The 22,678-nt window shown below is 46.7% G+C and overlaps 2 protein-coding genes across 3 annotated transcripts in view; one reads left to right on the forward strand and one right to left on the reverse strand.

The window, feature by feature from the left end:
* Positions 1–7,974, reverse strand: part of LOC119166461 (oxytocin receptor) — a 60,996-nt gene extending 53,022 nt beyond the window's left edge. The window contains exon 1 of the mRNA XM_075872559.1: positions 7,836–7,974. The gene's annotated coding sequence lies outside the window, so the exon portion shown is untranslated. The remainder of the gene's footprint in view (positions 1–7,835) is intronic.
* Positions 1–22,678, forward strand: part of LOC142811756 (oxytocin receptor-like) — a 269,265-nt gene that overhangs the window by 72,553 nt on the left and 174,034 nt on the right. The window lies entirely within an intron of this gene.

The following is a 22,678-nucleotide window of genomic DNA, read 5'->3' on the forward strand; positions in this document are numbered from 1 at the left end:
AACGCGATACGCGCGTCTCTCTTCCTGCTTGAGTGACCACGCTGCTCAAAGCGACGCTACGCTAGCAAAACGTGAGCTCCGACGTGTGGCGCAACTCACGCCAGCGGATGCGACGAAGGTTGGCAGCGTTTCAAAGCACAAGGTGCTTCCGACTTCCGGTCGAATCCGCCGATTTTCGCGGAGCCGAAAATGTTGCTCCGTTGAGTGGATCTCCCAATGGAGCTGTTCCGCATCGGCCAATGGAACTTCCAGGGAGCACTCTCAATCTTCCAATGGAATAGACTTGCTCCATGTGGGCCAGAAAAAGTATCACCACAAGTGCTCCAAATCCGCCAATGGATGACAGTACTAGATTATTATCAATGAGACACCACGGCCACCAAGCTACCACGATAGGTCGACAGGGGCTAGAGGTACACATTTACACTGGTTACAATAACACTGTTCACGCAGAACATTCTATAAAGAAAAAGATGCTTTGATGCACGTACGATAGTTCTGGAAGGCGTATGAACAAACTGACATTGCAAAACAAGCTTTGTAGGGAAACTACAAACAACCTAGACAACGTCACACACAATACGATAGCACTAATGTGTTTAAATGGGCAGCTTTTGTGAGCAGAATGTTTTTTTCCTACCTTCGTTGATACCATTGCAACATCTTCGTTTTCAGCAAGACATTTTTACAACCACGCAATGGCATTCTACGCAAGTTACTTACAACTCAACTTCCACGCAACCTCATCGACTCTTTCTGTGTTAGTTTCAAAAGGTACCGCAAGTTGATCGATATATGGGGTTTAACGTACCAAAACCACCATATGATTATGAGAGATGCCGTTGTGTAGGGCTCCAGGAATTCCGACCACCTGTGGTTCTTTAACGTGCACTCAAATCTGAGCACACAGGCCTACAGCATTTCCGCCTTCATCGAAAATGCAGCCGCCACAGCCGGGATTCGATCCCGCAGCCTGCGGGTCAGCAGCCGAGTACCTTAGCCACTAGACCACCATGACGGGGCAGGTATCGCAAGTGCTGTTTGCTTCAGCTTGAAAGTATGGGGCGGACCAAGTTACAGTTGTTCTACCTCACTTCTTAATGTTGAAGTAAATTACATTGCCAACAACAGCATTGGCGTCTTGTAAAAGAAACAAAGGGAGGAAGGAAGAAGGCTGGCGAACAATGAAAATTTCTGGTTGGCTACCCTTTACTTGAAAAGTAGAGAAAGGGAGTTGAAAGATGAGTAAACGATGAACGCAAGGAAACAAAAATAACTTGTGTAGCGATGGTGCTGTGAAACCAGAGAAAGTGCGGAGCACAGGGACAATGAGATAACCGTTGTTAGTGTTCTCCCTGCTCCGTTTACCAAATCATCGATGACGTTCATGGTTGAAGTAAGAATGTGAGGTTTCCCCAGCAGGATTAAATTTTTGTTAGGAGGATTCGCAACCTCTGTGTACGACATGCGCGCTACTTTTAGGGGCGAAGCTCCTTAAAGCGGCCCCCGTTCGTCCCTCGTAGTAGTCGTAGTCGTAGTATGTAATCAGTCTTACGTTTTGACCTAAAAGGTGGTGCTGGTAGAAGATTTCTCGTCTGCTTTGTTGGACAATAAAAAATCCGCAGCGTGCGCGTTAATTAAAGCCGAATTCTCCTGTCTTTCATTCCCCATTAGCAGCCATTGGCATGTACATTGAGCACTATCTGACAAGAAAGGGTTGCTACGTTATACTCGCTGGGCATAACCTCCTTGGTTTTGGAAAGGTTTAGCGAGCGTTGAGCCGCAGTGCCATGAATACAGTGAACTAATATATACCATGAACTCGAGGTGGTTAAAGATGGGAAGTAGATACGAAGCACAAGCCGTAAGAAAGCAAAAGCCGAATTCTCCCGTCTCTCATTCTCCATTAGCAGCCATTGGCATGTACATTGAGCACTATTTGACAAGAAATGGTTGCTACATTGTACTCGCTGGGCATAACCTCCTTGGTTTTGGAAAGGTATAGTGAGCGTTGAGCCGCAGTGTCATGAATAAAGTGAACTAATATATACCATGAACTCGAGGTGGTTAAAGGTGGGAAGTAGATACGAAGCACAAGCCGTAAGAAAGCAAAAGCCGAATTATCCCGTCTCTCATTCCCCATTAGCAGCCATTCGCATGTACATTGAGCACTGTTTGACAAGAAATTGTTGCTACATTATACTCGCTGGGCGTAACCTCCTTGGTTTTTGAAAGTTTTAGCGAGCGTTGGGCCGCAGTGCCATGAATACTGTGAACTAGTATATACCATGAACTCGAGGTGGTTAAAGGTGGGAAGTAGACACGAAGCGTAAGCCATAAGAAAGTGTACGTGTGCCACCTCTCGTTTAGTCCTTGGAATGTCCGCTGGATGGCGGGGCTTCGATATGGGGAATATATGATGAAAAGATGCGAGATGGTGGTACTTGGCGAGTTGAATAGATGGACGAACGGACACACAGACAGATGCATGGACGGACGCACGGGTGGCTGCACTGACGGATGGACGCATGGATGGACGCAGGGGTGATTGCATGGATGAACGCAGGAACGGCCGCAAAAATGGACGTGCGGACGCATGAACAGACGCACGCACGGACGGACGAATGGACGGACGGACGCTCACACAGACGTACGCATGGACGGACGGAAGCAAGAATGAATGGACGGACGGATGCTTCGCCCCACTCTCCATCATTCACTCCGTGGATATGCTGCCTTTTTTTTTTTTGTCGCTTCATTAGCATCCTTCTTACGGCAATTGAGATGCGTGTCATATGCAACGGATTCAACCAGGTTGTTTCCTCTTCAAATGTAGCACAATAGAAACGCTTCTGGCTAGAATATTCGCTCGTTTGGAGAGGTGGTAGCGCATCTCCTGCGTAACGCGAGTATGAGCGAGATGTTTTTAAAGCGTTAGTGATATAAACCTACTAAATAATATGATTGTTTTCTGGTTTTTAGATGCGGAGAGATGTGTCCGTCCCTCAGCGACCGCCCGCTGCCCCCACTACACATGCGCCAACTCCCCCTTCTCTTCGTATGACCACGAAGAGGTAGAATTCAGGAGGTGGCAGAGGACTGCCTCCACTTCGTTTCTCCTCTCCCGTCCATCTTTCCACCATAGCTGTGCGCTGGTATATAACGCTACGAACCCTCGCTCTGTTGCACTCTCCAGCATCACTGGTTGTTCACTCAGCAGCACACACGCGGTAATACACACAAATGGGAAGCAGGAGGGTAACAGAAGCGGTGCACAACGTATACTAAACTCCGCACACAAATGAAACATACACAAAAACATACAAATAGAAACACAGGTGAACACCAGCGTTGCTTCGCATCCCCACACGGTTCCTTTTAGTGGGAAAAGCCCTAATTTTATTATAATACATTTCCAGTTCCTTTTAGTGGGAAAAGCTCTAATTTTATTATAATACATTTCCAATGCACCATAATATTTCAGACTCTTTTCGTATATTTTATTTTGGTTTGCAACATTGCTAGCATTACTTTAGGCTCCTATCGAGCATTTGATTTTGAGCATAATCAAGCCACATGAGACCTATGGATAGACGACAACCAGGGTCCCTCAAATGCTAGGCACTTGAAAGGCACTGAAGTTTGTCCAACCACACCACTAGCCTCTCCTAGAGATTTCAAAAAGTAATAAATATCTCCATAGTCTCCAGAGTATTGACCACAAGTATAAGTAAACTCGCGAAACGCAACTCCCTTCGAGAAGCTGTCTGATTTTTAGCAACTATGTCGACATTCTTTCTGTCTATGTTGTGGCTGGTATATAAAACGAACACGGATAAATGTGCAGAAGGGTGGAAATGCGAACGAGGATATGCGAATGTTTGCTCCCCGCTGCAGCTGGCTGAAGATGAAGTGTTTCTTGACTTCTGTACACCTGCGCGTTCCTCTACTGTTGTTTCGTGGAGCGAAGCAGTGCTAACTTTAGATCCCACGGTCGCTCTCCCGTTTCGTTAAAGGACGCCTTGATAGTGGTGTGAGAATTGCAATACCATTCACCGTAGTTCAAATACCACTTCACGGTTCTTGTCGCGCTTTTCATTCTCTCTATTTTTTGTATGTTTCTCATACCTTCGAGTGACAACAGAAACAAAATAGATGGAGGATTCATTTGACTGATACACTGAGAGTTTCCTGAATTATATTTACATTATTCTTTATGCATTCATACCTTTTATATACTAAATGGGGTTGCTTCTAACTGCTTCATTCACAGCGCGAATGCCCCGGCTGCTGAACATAGTCGAGTGCATGAGGCTTCCTGATACTGAGAAGGTTGCGGATTCAATTTTTTGGGGCGCCGTTCATGTTTGGGTGGAAGCGGTGCACGTCGTGAAGTACGCGACGTCTGGTCAGTTGGCGTGTCATGGCTTCCAATAAGTGAAATAGCTCAACAAGTTGAGGACACGCAGGAAGACAGGCGACGTAAGCGCTTCTATTTCAACTCTTTTATCGCAGAACTGTTATGGTCAAGATTCGCCTTGCGTCATAGATATAAATGTATCATCATCGTGAAACTGTATGCGCTCTCTTTTCGTTCTCTTCTTCACCACCTGCCTCTTCCTGTTCCACTTCACTTCCAGGACATGTGTGCTCATTTGTCCGGCGTGGGATACGAAAACGGATGGTCGAGACTTGAGAGAACGAGTACCGAGGGAGATGGTAGATAAATAAAAATAAAGATAGAAAAAGATGAAAATTCGTGGCGAAATAAATGTTTTTGGTGCGGCAGCACTCATACCCACGTCCCCTCGAACCGATGGCGAGCGTTTTAATGACTCGCATAACCAGGCGCGCTAACAGAGAGTAACATAGCCCTGCATGGTATGCTAAGAAAATGCAGGGGGGAAAAAGGAAGTGGGGGCGAAGAATACTGTCTGGGAGGTAAAAGGGGAGGGAAAAGAAAACGTGGAGAGAGTGGAAGGGGGGAAACATCGAAAGAGAAAGACAGTAAAAAGATAGAGAGTAACACCTAGTCAGAAAAAGGGAACGAAAAACGCAGACTAAACAAAGATTTGAAAAAAAAAAAGAGGTTGAGCGTAGCCACGCACAGTGCAGTAAAGCAAGGCATGGGGGTAACGGATAGGTGCGAGAGTGAAAGCCTAGCCAAGCCATGACCAGCAAGGAGGTGCCTACCAGCTCTGCTGCGATCCAACCTTGCGCCAATCATTGCAAACTGCGCGAACTTCTTTATCTATCTTAGTCTTGCTGCGCCTTCTCGGGTTTCGGAAAAGACAGTTGCTAAACTATAACAATAGGCGGAATCTTGTGTCCTCCCAGCAGCCAATATACCACGTGTTCAAATTTAAGTTTGGTGTTTTTTTTTTTTTCGAGTGAGCACGGGTAAATATATGAAAACAACCTTTGCAGATAACTCATGCATCTATGTGGATACAAAGTGAAATATTAGTTATCACCGTCAGTCGTCCAATAACCTAAGATTTATTGATTACCTTTTAGTGATTGCAGCGATCATGCATGTTTTAAACCAAAATTCTAAAGTACGTTTATACACAGTGCAATTCCAGTTGCAAGATTCTTTCTATACCATGTCTGTGAACCAAGTTATTTCACTGCAAAGTTTAATTGTTATTTGCATCATACCGCATGGAAGTCACTGAAGATTGGCACGATGTTCATCCCTGATGTGACGAAAAACTATTACTTGCTATGGCCAGCTGGTTTTAATTAGAAGAGTAACTGTTATATTTTTCCTATTCTTTCGACCTGTTGTCAAATTAGACGACGCAAAGAACTGCCGCGTAAACATCGGGGAGAAGCTTTGCATCAGCGCTGGCTGTTTTGCATACGCAATCATGCAAACAGCATTTAAAATTTGTCGCGGGATATCTCGGAGCACTTACACGCGAGATGAATTCTTCCAACTTGAACTGTGTACAAGGGTGACCACCACCAACTTTTCGATATAAATATGTCTGCTTGCTACAGTTACCATAAAGCTAATAATTAAATATCCGCTCATTGGCTGATTGGCAGCAATAAATGTTGCCCTAGTTAGGGAGCATGGGCTAGTAAGGCTCTCCTTTAACTTTGTCAACAAAGCAGTATCACGATTTTGTCGGCAATTCTGCATGATAAATGACCGAAAATTATTTAGGTTGCAAATATTTTTCATAGAAATATCCAGTCTAAGCGTTCACTCTATGCTACAAAATATGCGCATGTGCAGGTACGCCATCAAAATTACGGTAATTTTGTTAAGAAATCAATATAGTCCTAGAGCCGGAGAGACTTGACGATGAAACCTCATTTTCTGTTTAATGGCACTTCGAAAAATGCCTTTACCATGTGCCACAATGTTATACGCCATCACATGAAAATGTAGTTACTTTAGATCGTTATATTATTGCCGAAGTAGGGCGCACTTGTGCAAAATATTCTTGCTATATTGTTACTTCATTTGAAGTCGTTGTTCTCAATAAATGTATCGTTTGAGACACGCGGGCACGAGTCCCGGCCCCGACGACCGCAATTTTGATGGAGACGAAAATGCCTGAGGACCGTGTGCTCAGATTTAGGTGTGCGTTAAAGAACTCCAGGTGGTCGAAGTTTTCGGAGCCCTCCACCACGGCGTCTATCATAATCATATGGTGGTTTTAAAACCTTAAACCTCGAAAATTTTATGATATTATATACTGTTTGACTTATAAATACTAGCCTCATTTAAATTGTTATTTGGGGATCCTGCAGTGAAGGTGTATTGAATTAGATTTCCGGAAATGAGTTAACGGGCATTGCTTTTTTTTTTAGTGAGATGGTAATGATAAAAGACACGTTTATTTGGGGGTAACATAGCATGTTAACGTTATCCTTTTTTCTTCCGTTGGCGTAAAGGCCAACGTAATTTTTTTTTCAGTAACGCCTACAACGCTGCACACGAAAGTTTTGCAGTGATTACAATTTTTTATTTTCTTTATGGAACAGCATTCATCCTAGTTTTCTCGCCCTTCCTGTTGCCGAATAAAACTAATATCAACATTCCGTGCTTTTGTTTCACTGCATCTTTTTTTTCTTATCTTCCTTTGTCAGCAAACGCTGTTTAATCGTCGAATATTGCACTTCTCAATCGCCATTCACCACCCTTGAACTTTCAGCTGTCCACAACGCGCTGTAATAACACCAACAACGGTCTCGTAACGACGACTTCGTTTTGTTTCACAACAAACTCCACGTTGCGTAAGAAGCACTTATTACTCACTAATTTTTACAAGACAACAACGATATGGTCATTTAAACTAATTTGTTTATAACTAGCCTCCTGTAACCAGATGGTGTGGAACAACAGAGGGCTAAGCTAGTTGACACGTATTTACGCTGAATAAGCTGGGCTGGCAAACGCGCACGAAATAGAGAAGTCAGTAAAACACAAACACACAGTTCTAAACGTTTGTGATGTCTTGACATCTGCCTTTTATCCGTCTTTGCCCACCCAGTCTTTCATGTAATCTGTTCTTGCGAAAAATGTACAAAATAACTTTCTATTTGGGGTAAGCATGCAGCAAGAGAAATTATTCCAAACCTCTTACACTTTCTCATATCAAAACAGCAAGAAAAGTCGCTACGCTGCATTATAACTAGTACTGTTTCAACGCACTCATATGTCCGTATCGTCATCGTAATAAAAAAAAAACGCTAAACGACAGAATAAATGCGGTTAATATCGCAATGATGGGACATACAAAGTTTCGAAATGGCAGGCGATGGTGGTTCAATCGGAATGGGCCGTGCAAAGCAATTCGAAGTAGTAGGATGCTCACCAGGCACAAAGATGCCTCCCAGAAACGCAGCACGCACCACGCGGCGAAGCCAATTTCAACGCCCCATCCGTTTTCTGGCGAATGGCTCCTGCTTTCGGTCGCCTTCCGCGTGCCACGCCGCAGGGAGCAAACTTCTCCGCTTCCGCCTGCAAAGTCCGCGCACTACAGTCGCACTTCCGGGAGTATAGAGGCGCGTCGCCGCCCACAAGCGCTCGGCGAAGGGCAACAAGGTCCCGAGAGCAAGCGCTCGGGATGTGTGGTCGCACGCGCCTCACCCAGCTGCGCATGCGCGGGCCTCTGCTCCCTCTTTCTCTCTCTTCCTTCTTCTCTTACCCACACTGCCTACCGCTCGCCTCTATTCCCGCAGATCTGCTCTGTAGCACTCTCACTCTTTGTCCCGTTTATACCAGTTAGTTTTGCTTTAGAAACGCCCCTCCCAACTCGGAAATGCGCCGTCGAAAAGTTTCACCGTTGTTTAAATTATCTCACACAAGTCTTAACGCATCCGGATCATTACTAAACTGGGTGTGTTAGTGGAAGACAAAAGAATAATGATAATGACATGCTGGGTTTCACGTGCCGAAATAGTGATATGAATACGAGGCACGCCGCACTGGAGGACACCAGAAATTCCGGTCATCTGGGGTTCTTCAACGTGCTCTGACAAGGTACATCACATGAAACACGGACCGCTTACACTTCGCCTCCATCTAAAATGCGACCGCCACAATGCCTTTGTGTCAACCGCCGAGCACTGTAACCAATGATGACGTACAAAGACGAATGGATGTCTGGCAATGTAATAATAAAGCAAGAACGAGGACTAGCAAGCAACATATTTTAACACCCGGTCTATTACTTCCTATTTGTTGTGGCTTTTCTTGTCACCGCTTGCAAGTACACCCTAAAACCGAAGTATTATCTGGATTAGGACCACTGTCATTCTATGCAAGTGGTTCTCAGCCATGAATATTTTAAGACACCTTCTATGAACCAATTGAAGTCATGAGATGCCCCTTGGAATGAGCGGAGAGAGAAAAAAAAAAGAATTTGGTTATAAATGGAGACGACAAGCAGTTTGAAATATGTAGCTCTTGTTTATCCTTGGCCAACAATGGACGAGCTAAAGTTCAGCGTCGATTAAATCTCAACAGCTTGCTTATAAGTTGCACTGTTTGTAGCCACATTGAGCTTGTTCATATAGCTATGCTTCCTCTTCGAGTATGCAAGCCTAGAAAATGTTCGCTCGTGCACGTATGTCATGGAAAATGCCAAGAAAGGCTTTTCAGCCACCTAATGGAGAAAGAGAACATAAATCAACTCGGTGTTTATACAAACCTGTAGTGCGGTGAAGCAAAGCAATAATCAAAAGGGGCAGCCTTTACGGAACAGTGTGCCTTGGAAAAGGTGTGCCTTGTTTTTTTTTGTTTTTTTTTTATTGGTTGCGCGGGCTCTCGAAAATGGCTGCGTAGACCACCATTTGAGAGCCACTATTCTATGTGAATACGCACAATCAAGCGACTTCAAGACAAAATTTGCAAAATCTGTAGCTCCATCTCGGGAATTCCTTCACTAAGCTTCCTTGACGAAAGGTTAGGCGAATTTGTATAACATGATTGATTAGCTTTGCAGCTCCAAAATACGAGTATTTGAGAACAAAAGAGCAGAAAAAAGTGGAGCTCTGATTTGGAACTGAATTTATTACAAAATAAAAGCGAGGAAGGAAACTAAACTAGGTGTCACACATGTGCAGGCGCACAGTTACGCAGATGGCTCACGAAAACAACAATGTCACAATGGTGAAACAGCAGATTTTTTTCAATGTAGTCTGTTTGCTCTCCGGCAGAGTCAGTGAAGATTGGCTCACAGATGGCTTGCCTTTCTTTTTTTTTACAGCGAAAGCTGTTATGAGACCACAACTCGGGTCACGCGCAGTTGTCCGCCGCCAATAAAAAGCAATAAATACACAGTGGGGCTCAAAACCCGGGTCTGCTGGGTGCCAGTCCAGTATTCAAGCACTCAGCTACGCCGCCGCTTGTGACTTATTGGCAAAGGTAGCATCAAAGACACAGTGGGGCTCGAACCCAAGTCCGCTGGGTGCCAGCCTAGTGTTCTACCACTGAGCTACGCTGTTTTTTTTTTTTCATGGTATTTATTAAAGTACTTGGGCAATAAAGACAATATCAAGCGAACAAAAGTACAATCAAATCGCCAAAGTAAGCGCTCAAGCGTTACTCATAAACACTAAATGGCCAACACAGCGTGAGTTCCTCACATTAAGAGTTCTTCACATCGTGTTATGCAAACAAAAAAGGGGTGAGGTCAAACAGTTCTCTGAGACGGAGTACCAGTCCGGTCTAAAGTCCAGCTCGTCGTAGATGTTTTTTAGGTGGATAGCCATTTGAATGAAGTGTGCGCTTGAAGAGGTGGTGGGCTCTGCATTGCGGTCTTGCATTCGTGTCTTCCACAAGCTGTGCAAACCCATGATGAAAAACATATCGTATGGTACTTCATCAAGTGTTGCTGGCAGAAGATAACGTATTGTGTGAGAATTAATGACGAAACGTTTTTTCAGTGCTCGCTGAAGGACATCCCAAAATAGTATGGCATCTTTGCAGCTAACAAAGCAATGTTCAATCGTTTCCGGCACATCACATAGACGGCAGTTAACAGACGGAATGAAAATACCTTTTCTTTCTAACCATGTGTTTACCGCCAATGTTTCAGAGTGGAGTTTATAGAAGAATGTTTTTGAATTCGGTGGAATGTACATTTTGCGCACTCTCTTCAACACATCGTGACCAGGAAGATTGGCGTACAGTGAACGGTACAATGGAGGTGGGAAGAGTGTACTCAGTAGGTCCTTATAAATCACCTTGCGCGTTACTGAGTACAGGTATTCTACAGAGTAGCGAGCTTTAAGGAACTTAACTGCGAGGTAAACTTCCTGTATGAATCCCCACAAGCATGGGCGTTCGGAGAAGTTGGATGAAACAATTAAATCTGGTAAGCAATCAACAAGTGTAACCTGCAAGAAGGAACGGATTACAGGATGGGAATTGTCTCGAAAAAAGAAGAATCGGGACACTATTTGCCATAGATAAAGGTGTTTTAGTCCTAACCCACCCTCACTAACTGGCTTGAATATATTATCACGACGCATGGGCTCAAAAGTCGAAGACCATATGAAAGTAGCGAAAATCCGATGAAAGCGTTGTATATAGAATCTTGCGCAATGAATAAGTTGCAATACATAGTAAAGTTTTGTCGCTAAGAAAGTATTACAAGCTTCAGCTCTCCCAAATATCGAAAGTCGATAGGGCACAAATGTCTGGGCCTGTCGTTCAAGCTTAGGGACACGTTCCTTCCAGTAATGCGCACTGAATCTATATGCATGCAATGGTACACCGAGGTATGTTGGAGGAGTTCTTGTCCAATTAATCCCTGCAAAGTGGTTCGGTGTGCTACCCCACAAGCCAAACCACAGTCCTAAACTTTTAGAGGCATTTAAACGAGCTCCTAATACCACGCAAAACTTTTCAATAGTATATACCACATTTTCGTCACTTGGTTTATCTGTGCAAAAGAATGCGACATCATCTGCATAAGCCAATACTTTAACCTCACTGCCTAATATTCTAAAGCCATGAATGCAACTCGACTGTATTATGCTTAAGCACAGTGGTTCTAGATAAAGTGCAAATAAAAAAGAGGTGACATCGGGCATCCCTGTTTTACAGAAGAGCGAATAAAAACTGGCTTGGAGAGTTGACCATTAACTATCAGACGAGTTGAGCATTCATTATAGCATAATTTAACGCCTTTAAGAACAACTTTGCCAACATTAGCTTGTTCGAGAAGAGAAAAAAGGAAGGAATGACGAACACGATCAAAAGCTTTTGCAAGGTCTACCTGTAGCATTGCAAGATGTTCTTGAGAACCATGACAGTATTGAAGCATTGTTCGAGTGACATGTATATTGGTTTGTATGGATCGACCTCTGATCCCACATGTCTTATGAGACCCAATGAGGATCGAAATAGCAAATTGCAACCTATTTGCTAATACTTTTCGAAAATTTTGTAGTCCACATTTGACAGCGATATTGGTCTGTAGCCCTCAACGAAGCGAAGTTTTTCCTTGTCAGTTGTTTTCGGTATTAACACAGTGTGACTTTTGCGAAAAGATTGTGGGAGTGTATCCATGTCGTAACTCATCTGAAAAATATTCAACAATATAGGAGCAAGCGTTTTCTTGAAAGCTTTGTAAAAGTCGCCTGAGATGCCATCAGGCCCCGGTGTTTTCAATAAAGGCAAGTTGTCGATTGCTTGCTCAATTTCCTGTAGAGTAATGGGCCCATTAATGACTTCACAATCACTGTCCTTCAAGGGGTTAACAATAGAAACAAAACTAGCCTTGAGGTGAGCGTCAGGATCATCAGAGGAAGAGCTAAATAAGCTGTTATAGTACGTTTCGAACGCCAAAGTAATGTCTCCGTTATCTTTTATGAGCACATCGTTAAAGTACAAGTCTGTCTTAACTTTAGAAATCGCATGGCGTTGCTCATCAAGTAAAGCTTGGCGCGTCGGTTGCTCAGAATTTAAAGTGCGCTGGTTCCGAGATCTAATACGTGCCCCTTGGTAGCGAGCAGCATCATATCTCTGTAGTTGGCACTTAATATTCTCAATATCTTTGATGTACTTTCCCGGCATTTCGCATTCCATCTCATAAAGATTGCAAAGACTTTTAACAAGTATCTTTTCATCATTCTTTCTATAGAAAGATTTAACAGCCCCAATTTCTAAAGCTATAGAGCAAACTTCTTGTTTAAAAAGCTCCCAAGCAGCGAAGATATGAAAACCAATCGAAAAAGATTGCCTCAATGCCATCTGGACGCGATTCATGAATTCCTGATCACAGAGGAGCTTCGCATTCATTTTCCAAAGGGCCCACTGGGGACGGAATTGTTTGTGACGATTTTCGCCAATTTGCGCTATGACAATACAATGGTCTGAGAATGATACAGCTTCGGTCCTGCAGGAAATTTTACGAGATAGGAGTGATGAGGACACGTAAATTCGGTCAAGGCGAGCATGAGAGCTGCCTTGTACTCTTGTATATGCTGTTGCCCGATTCGAGACCCCGATGTCAATTAGTCCTGCATTATCTACAATACCGGATAAAAGCTCACCACTCCTGTCTCTCTTTCCAGACGAATTATAACGATCAATAGCTTCACATACGCAGTTGAAATCTCCCATAAGTACCGTACATCTGTCGACGTCAATTAAATTACGCACTTTTTCAAATAACTCAAGCCGTTTCGGAACATCATTAAACGCATATAGATTGATAATTCTCCATGGCACTCCTTGCAACAAAAAATCACAGCATATATACCTGCCCTCTTCATCAACACTAGTGCACAATGCTGAACAGGGTAGGCTTTTTCTCAGAAACAACCAACAGCCCGCAGATAAACCTTTAGCATGTGAGACACACACATTAAACTGAGACAGAAAAGGCCGCAGGGCCTTCTCGGTCTCTTCCTCGCTCTCGATCTTTGTCTCTTGGATGGCGACAAAGTCGAGACGCTTCCGATTGAGAAGTCTACGGAGTTGTGCTTGTTTCTGCGAAGACCTAAGGCCGCGTACGTTCAAGGTGGCAAATATGAGTCGCTCAGACTGCGCCATGGTGACTACCTTCAAATTCGCTTATCGTCCCGCTTGATCAGTCCCAAGAATTGGCGCTGAGGCTTCCCGTGAGCCCCCAGCAGGCCTCCTAGATCGGGATCGGCGACACTTCCCCTTTGGCGTGGACTTTCGGCGACGGCGTGGCTCCCTAGTCACTGACGTTGGGTCACTCCCTTTGCTTGAATCCGAGCTGGACGATGCGCGACGTTTCAGTATTGCTGTATCCGTAGAGATCTGCATATCATCTTCCGACACTGCACCATGATGAAAAATCTGCTGCGGAGCTGCAGCGCAAGCAGGTGATGAACTTTCTGCGGCATCCAGCCCAGAGTCTCTATCTTGTACTGGTGGTTCTTCGGCATCTTTATGGGTCAACGCAACAGCACTCTCCAAAGGAACTCCTACTTGTGCTAGGGGTGGTGCGGAGTCGTTTTGGGTATGCTGCTTGAAGATTCACTTGGCTCTTTGCACGCAGAAGTTTCAACTGTGTCAACAGCGAGTGACTTTCTTTCCTCTTCTGGATTCCTTGGGGTAGAGCCTGCAGCTTATGACATTGACGGAGTGTCTCCCGTTGCGTCCAGAACCTCGGTGGCATCCATAATATGCTTTTGTAGGTTATCATCTGGCTGTTTTGTGTGCTGTCGCAGCTTGTTGGCGTATGTCATAACACAATCTTCGGCCGAATGACCGAAGCGTCGACAGTTGTCACAGCGAGGGGTCCTGCAGTTTCGACGGATGTGTCCAACCTTACTGCACCGAAGGCAAAGTGGTGGGCGGTGTTATGGGGGTGTCTCTTGACCGCCGCCGTCAGCAGGTTGGGCTCGTAACTTGCATCAGGACCGACGAGAAGGGAAGTACCGGCGAGACGGCGCAGAACAGCAAATCAAAAGAGTTTAATACTACATAGTTAGACCAAAGTGGACATTCAAGTTTACAAACAAAGGTAAGAAGCCGAGGAGCAGAGTTCCGGCAGAGTCTCAATCCAGACTGCCTCCCCCAGTCTCTCCCTGCGCGTTTTTAAAGGGTTCCAGACGCTTGTGTGACGTCGGGCGCCTCCAGACATGACCAAATATGGATTACCTTGTGTTCGCACCACCTACCACGCCACTGGTCACGCCACCGATCACGCGACTGATCGCGCCACGGATCACACCACCGGCGTTCTCACACTCAAGAGCCAGGTGCGAATGAGCCATGAGCTCACCGCGTTCTCGCGCACAGCACATGACGACCTTCGCGGCAGCAGCGTCTCAGGTTCCTCGGCGTCTGGGCATACACTTCTGCGCCTCTACCCCCGATACGTTTACAGGCCCGGGAGCGTTCGCACGCTGTCCGTGGTCTTGCATTTGGGCCCAAAGGGGTTCGCGTAAAATGAAGCGTAACAGACTGCCCCCTCGCGGATGGAGATCCCGAATGGCAGGGGACAGCATCCACTGTCAACAGGGATCAGTCGTCGAAGCTCGTAGCCTTCTTAACCTGGAGCACGGTACGTGATACCTGGCTCTAGGCCCTGTTCCGTCTCGTAAGGTAGTTCCGCCAGATTTCCCTGATGTTGTCGAGGTTCGCCGGAGGCTGGAGGCGAACCATACAATAGAATCCAGCAAATAGCGACAGTCAAAAGTGGCCAAAGACAATGGTATGAGCTCCTTTCCGGGGCGACCCCGCAGGGGCTCGTCGGTGGGGCTGGTCGCCAGGCAGCTCCGGGTGGTGAGATCATCACACCCCACCGCTTCAGGTCTTTCATCAGCAAGAAGGGAAACCACAGGTTCTTCCGGCGTTCCTGCCAAGAGTTTGGAACCGACGTGGTGTCCTAAGAGATGCCAGATGACAACGAAGTCCTCTCTCTGGGAGGGCAAGATCCTCGCCATGGTAGAGCCGGTCGACTGAACAAACAATCCACGGGAAAACACAGGATAACAAAGCCACTGAAGAAGCAAGCGCGAGACACGTATCCACTGAGCCCCGCCAGGCTTACCTTAAACACAAAAGTCTCAATCTTATTACTCGTACAAAGTACTAAACACACCCCTAATTTCGTTGCCCACCTAACGACGCACAGGTCTTCCAAAACTACGGAAGAAATAATAACACAAAAACCTATGTCAGGAAAAAAAACAATCGAGGCCAATTCATGACCTAGAGGCTTCGGCTTAAGCCATCGGCATTGCCATTGAGACTCCCCTTTTTGTACCGTATTTCGTATGAATACTGCTGCAAAACGAGGCTCCAGCGCAGGAGGCGACCATTTTTGGAAGAAGTGGACTGCAGCCATCTGAGAGGACAGTGGTCTGTCTCTATTATGAACCTCGAGCCTACAAGGTAGCACGACAACTTTTGCACTGCCCATACGAGACACGCACATTCTTTCTCGGTTGCGCTATACGCTTGTTCTCGCACAGTCAGCTTACGACTGGCATAAAGAACTGGGTGTTCACCGTCCTCTCCTCGTTGGCACAACACTACTCCCATGCCTCGCTCACTAGCATCACACTGAACTATGAACTCTTTCAAATAATCAGGTGATTTCAACACAGGTTGACTGGTTAAAGTGGCTTTTAATGCTTTGAAAGCCTCCTCTTTACGGTCATCCCAGATGACAGTTTGTGGCTCAGTTTTCCGGAGCGCGTCAGTTAAAGCGCTAGCTAATTCCGAATATCTCGGGATGTAACGTTGATAGTAACCTGCAACCCCCAGAAATGAGCGGATATCTGTCTTTGAGCGTGGTTGCGGGAAATCGCGTATGGCAGCCGCCTTGAGCTCAGAAGGTCGGAGGCGTCCTTGTCCGATTATGTGACCTAGGTAGATCACCTCAGCTTGAGCGAGTTGGCAATTAAGTGCCTTCACAGTTAGTCCCGCTTCACGCAAACGCGTTAGAACCACTCGCAGATGTTGCATGTGTTCCGACCAAGCGGACGAATATATCGCCACATCGTCTAAGTAGGGTAAAGTGAATTCCCCTAGTCCTCGTAACACCTTGTCCATAAGGCTTGAAAAACAGTATGGTGCATTTTTCAAACTGAAGCTTAATACCTTAGGGCGGAACGTTCCCAACGGCGATATGAACGCTGCATATCTGCTAGCCTTTTCGGTGAGAGGAACCTGCCAGTAGCCTCGAACGAGATCCAGCGTGGAAATATATCGAGCTCCACTAACCCTCTCAATGCGCTCTTCAATGTTTGGTATAGGGTAAATCTGATCTTTGGTGATCGAGTTTAGCTTGCGATAATCCACGCAAGGGCGTGGATCTTTTCCCGGCACCTCAACTAAGATTAAGGGCGAAGTGTAATCGCTCTCACAAGGCTCGATCACGCCTAATTCCAGCATCTTCTTCACCTCGGAATCCATAATCTCTCTTTGGCGCGGTGACACTCGGTAAGCTTTGCTACGCACGGGTTCTGAGGATGTCAGCTCGATGTCATGACTAACAACTGAGGTTCTTCCAGGCCTATCTACAAATAAGTCCTGAAATTCTTTCAGAAGATCCTGGAGCTCGATCTTTTGCTCCGGCTCTAACTGCGCTTTCGATATTAATTCTTTGATTAGTGGTTCACCATCCTCACCGTTTATGACTGATGCAAGCCCTGGAAGTTCAACTGGAATCTCCTCGGGGATGTTCACCATCATGCATACCACTGCTTCCCGTTCTCGGTATGGCTTGAGCAGATTGCAATGATACACTTGCTGTATCTTTCGCTTTCCGGGCAGGCGTATCACGCAGTTTGTGTCAGAAAGCTTTTCAACTACGTTGGCGGGACCTTCCCACTGCACTTCTAACTTGTTTTTCTGCGACGGTCGCAGTATCATTACTTTGTCCCCGACATCGAATCGACGGGTTCTGGCTGTGCGGTCATAGCACACCTTTGACCTATGTTGCGCTTTAGCCATGGCTTGCTCTGATAGCCGTTGAGCGCTTCTTAAACGCTCCAATAGCTTCAAAACGTACTCGACCACTACTGGGTCTTCGGCTTGGCCTTCCCACGATTCTCGAAGCAAGCGAAGAGGAGATTGCAACGAGCGGCCGCACACGAGCTCGGCTGGCGAAAACCCCGTTGCTTCATGCGGGGCAGTCCTTAACGCGAACATGGTAGCCGGCAAACATAGCTCCCAGTCCGTCTTTCTTTCGTAGCATAACACTCGCTTCAGAACGGAGTGGAGCTTCTCCACGGAGTTAGACTGAGGGTGGTAGACTGAACTATGAATTAGTTTTACTCCGCACCTTTCCAAAAACGTTGTGGTAAGAGCACTAGTAAACACAGAGCCTTGATCCGACTGTATTTCGGCGGGAAAGCCAACTCGTGCGAATATGGAAAGGAGCGCGTTAACTATTTCCACAGAGCTAAGTTCTTTAAGTGGAACCGCTTCGGGGAACTTAGTCGCTGGGCATATCGCGGTCAGCACGTGGCGGTACCCCGACGATGTCGCCGGCAGTGGGCCTACAGTGTCCACTACGAGCCGCCGAAACAGCTCTGTGATGATAGGCACCAGCTTCATCGGCGCCCTCGACTTGTCACCCGGCTTACCTACACGCTGACACGTGTCGCATGTCCTTACAAATCGCTCTGCGTCGCGGAAACAGCCTGGCCAATAATACTCCTGCAACAACCGTCCCTTCGTTTTCTTGACGCCTAAATGACCTGCCCAAGAACTTCCATGCGACAAGCGCAGTAAATCCTCTCGATAAGCTTGAGGCACGACCAGCTGATCAAACATTACACCCCTTTTGTCAACATACTTCCTGTACAGTATGCCATCCTTCTCATAATAACTTATGTTTTTCGGGGCTATCTTTTCATTTACCCTGCTCTGGATGTTTCGCAAGCTCGGGTCTTTATCTTGTTGATTCCTCAAGGCCATGCTGTCTATCATTAACAGTCGCTGTAAGCTTTCCGACGTAGGCGCTACAAGTAAATCTCTGGAATGCTCTTCCAATATTTCTGATGGTGCCCGTGCCGTAGCTTCATCCTCCACGGATGGGACCCCCTGCTGTTGCAACGCTGGCGCAAGTTCGACCTCTGCTGGGGAGTCCTGCGTCAGGCCGATTCCAGCTAAAGGGGACTCGGCAACTGCCTTGAGTTCCCGTGCTTTCGAACGCGTTAGCGCCATCACATTTGCCTCCCCAAACAGCTGCCCTCTCTCGCGCAGCATCTTGTCAGATCTATTCGAAAACAGGTAAGGGTATTGCGGAGGGAGTGCCGGCGACACGGCAGCTTCCGTCTCGAGCGTGCCGAAAGGACCTTTGATAGTTACCTTTGCGACGGGAAGGAATGCACTACACGACTCTACAGCCTGCTTGATCCAAGCACACTCACCCGTGAACATTTGAGGTTCAACGTACGAGCTGTGAACTACGTCCATCGTAGCCGCAGAATCGCGCAGTACGCGGCATGGCTTCCCGTTCACTTCAAGGTCGCACATGTAAGGTTCGAGAAGCTCGATATTCTCGTCCCTACCACTGATGGATAGAAACACAACTTTTGGTTTCTTACAGTGCGCCGCAATGTGACCGGGTTTATGGCAGTTATAGCAAAGGAACGGTTTCCTCGCTTCTAGCTTCCTTTGCTGTTCTAACGCAGGTTCGGTGTTCCGTTCCGACTCCGACGTATTTACGGTTCGGGCATTCCCAATTTCAGGCTCTTCCTTCGTTTTCACAGGCCCTCTCTTTGGCTTGAACCTAAAATCGGGACCCCCTTTTCGACCACTGTCACTGCCTTCGCGAGCCCGACGTGTGACGAATTCCTCTGCTAGCTCTGCGGCTCTGGCTACAGAGCTAACATCTGGCCTGTCTTGCACCCAATGCCTAATGTTCTCTGGTAACCGGTTGTAGAATTGCTCTAGTAAAAAACACTCAATAACCTTTTCGTGGTCACCGAAGACCTTCTCCTCATTTAGCCATTCCACCATGTTTGACTTCAGTTTATAGGCAAATTCAGTGTATGACTCACTCCTTCCTTTCTCCAATTCACGGAATTTCCGCCGGAATGCCTCCGCGGACAGCCTGTACTTCCTAAGCAAACTGGATTTTACTTCATCGTAATCGTCGACCTCCTCAGTGGATAAACGAGCGATTACTTCTGCTGCCTCGCCAGGTAAGAGTGTGAGCAAGCGCTGTGGCCACGACTCACGGGAGAACCCCTGCTTCTCACACGTCCGCTCAAAGTTCACCAAGAACAACCCAATGTCCTCTCCGAGTTTATAAGGGCGAATTAGTTCTGTCATTTTGAGCGATATGTGCACCCCTGCACTGTTTGCCTCGCTTCTCTGCCCTGCCGTTCGCACGTGCTCTATTTCAACCTCGAGTCGCTTTAACTCGAGCGCGTGATCGCGTTCCTCGCGCTCTCTCGAACGTTGAAACTCGAGTCGTTTCAATTCGAGCTCCCTTTCCTCCCGCTCTTTCTCTTGCTGTTCTCTACGCTCCTCTGCCTGTCTTTTTGCGGCTTCCCTTTCTCGAATTATCTCAAGGCATTCCGTCAGCTCATCTTCCTCAGCCTCCAGAGCACTAATAGCCTCGATCAATTCTGGTTTCCGGAGTGCGTCAGAAACATCCAAACGCAACTCCTTTGCAAGCTGTAATAACTCCGCTTTACGCAGCAACTTCAAATTCATGGCTGTGTTCAGTGCGACCTTTCCTACTGTACACAACTATCTTGCCGCAGCCCACTTTGGCGACAACAATAGTTCGAATTACCAGTTACGCTTCCCCACTGAAAAAGCCTGGCAAAACTCAGCAGACAAAGCCCCGCACTCACCACTCAACAGCCGAAAATTCCGCGTAGACCCTCGCAAACACTGCATCTGGTTGCGGCCTGGCAGACGAGACGGCTCGTGGATCCGTGTCGCAGCTCAGCCCTCGAGTCGTCGAAATGACTGCAGCATCCCACCGCTGCCACCAGTTGTTATGGGGGTGTCTCTTGACCACCGCCGTCAGCAGGTTGTGCTCGTAACTTGCATCAGGACCGACGAGAAGGGAAGTACCGGCGAGACGGCGCAGAACAGCAAATCAAAAAAGTTTAATACTACATAGTTAGACCAAAGTGGACATTCAAGTTTACAAACAAAGGTAAGAAGCCGAGGAGCAGAGTTCCGGCAGAGTCTCAATCCAGACTGCCTCCCCCAGTCTCTCCCTGCGCGTTTTTAAAGGGTTCCAGACGCCTGTGTGACGTCAGGCACCTCCAGACATGACCAAATATGGATCACCTTGTGTTCGCACCACCTACCACGCCACTGGTCACGCCACCGATCACGCGACTGATCGCGCCACGGATCACACCACCGGCGTTCCCACACTCAAGAGCCAGGTGCGAATGAGCCATGAGCTCACCGCGTTCTCGCGCACAGCACATGACGACCTTCGCGGCAGCAGCGTCTCAGGTTCCTCGGCGTCTGGGCATACACTTCTGCGCCTCTACCCCCGATACGTTTACAGGCCCGGGAGCGTTCGCACGCTGTCCGTGGTCTTGCATTTGGGCCCAAAGGGGTTCGCGTAAAATGAAGCGTAACAGCGGCCAGGTATCAGGACGAGGCTTTGCACTCCGCAGACAACAAGAATGTGAGGAATATCCGCAATGCGAACTCCATCAGCAAGGGACAAAACAACATCCCTATTTAGCGTCCGCATTTGTTCCATGTCCGCTACTTTCCAGCTTTCTTGTGATATTGTCTTGACCTTCCCAAAAGCTTGCAGTGCCTCGCACACATAGGCGTCCTCCAAGCGCTCAGGAAGCCACATAAGCTTCAACTTCACTTCCGTGAGCTCCGGGTCTATAACGAGGCATCGACGACTTTTGACGAAAAATTCGCCTCTTGTGACCAACTTTGTTTTCGTCAGCGTTGACTTGCATGTGACCATCCAAACATGAGACATTTGAAATTGACCTATGGAGCTTATTTCCTTCAAGTCAATGATGTCCCGAAGAGCATCTCTAAAATCTTGAACCCGGTAGGGGCGACCAGCTAAGTCCGCATGTAGAAAGACAGAGTCCACAACAAGCTTACCGGTGGGAAGGCGAGGAAGTACAACACGGTAGTCGTTGCCGCTGGCTGAAGCCTGAGCAGCACCTCGGCCCATGGCCGATAAATCCTCGAAGCGGAGAACATGAAAAACGCGTCCGTTCAGAACGTCGTCTTCGTCTTTCTCCCTGAGCTACGCTGGTGCTTGCGACTTGCTGGTAAACTTGCCTTAGGCAGGCTTGGTAGCGGAAAAGGAATCGCGTTATTACGACTTATAAAGCATTTTAAAACAATGAAAGAAGAATCAGTCGTCGCACAATGCGCATAGCGTAACGAGTGGGCCGTTCAGAGCTCCAACCCATTACAAAAGCTTGTTCTTGTTCCCCTAATAACTGTGGCCCATACCCACTTCAGTCATAATTCCTCATCGTCGTCAGCCACTGCATGAACAATTGGCACAAAATTCTCTGCAAGTGTTTAGCGGATACCACGCTTCTCAGAAGATTGTTGAAAAATAGCTTAGCAAATGCCGGCCAACTACTTAAAAGTTTGTTAATAATGCCCTAGTAGGTATCAACCAAGTTTGTTTGCAGTGGTTGTCCAATGAGTGTTTTGAAAAGGCTCTGAAAGGCCGCTCTTCTGGCTTTCGCTGTTGCTGTGCTACTCCTTCCTCGCAGGCCTGGTGTTTTTTTTTTATTAGCGATGCTTCTAGAATTTCCCGCGTTAGTTGATTATCCTGCCTAAAAATGACAGGAGTGTCAGATTGCTATGACTACATTGCCGTTATTGCCCAAGTGAACCTGTGCTATCTGACAATTCTGTCATTTTCAGGCATGATAATATTTTAACGCCGGAAACTGTAGAACTCATTTCAATAAAATAGAAAAGGAAGGTGAGGCATGTGTCAGCCAACTTTCATTGAGTCCACTGGATTTTGAATACACTCTATTATGAAAATTTCATGCCACACCACAGTTACTTTGTCATGTTTTGTTGGCCGTCTGCGCAAGTGGGCACACATTTATGATCTGTATTTCATTCAATTTTCCAGTCTTTTTTATTAAATTCAGTTTCACATCAGTGCCCGTGTCATCTGCTATATTTCGTCTGTCCTCGTTTTCCGGCCCTCCGAAGCTGTTCCATCATGAGCCGGTGATTCATTATTAGTCGTATACTCAATACCGTTGTCATGCGAAAAAAAAA

The sequence above is a fragment of the Rhipicephalus microplus genome, chromosome 1 (genome assembly GCF_043290135.1).
Source record: "Rhipicephalus microplus isolate Deutch F79 chromosome 1, USDA_Rmic, whole genome shotgun sequence".
Lineage (NCBI taxonomy): Eukaryota > Metazoa > Arthropoda > Arachnida > Ixodida > Ixodidae > Rhipicephalus > Rhipicephalus microplus.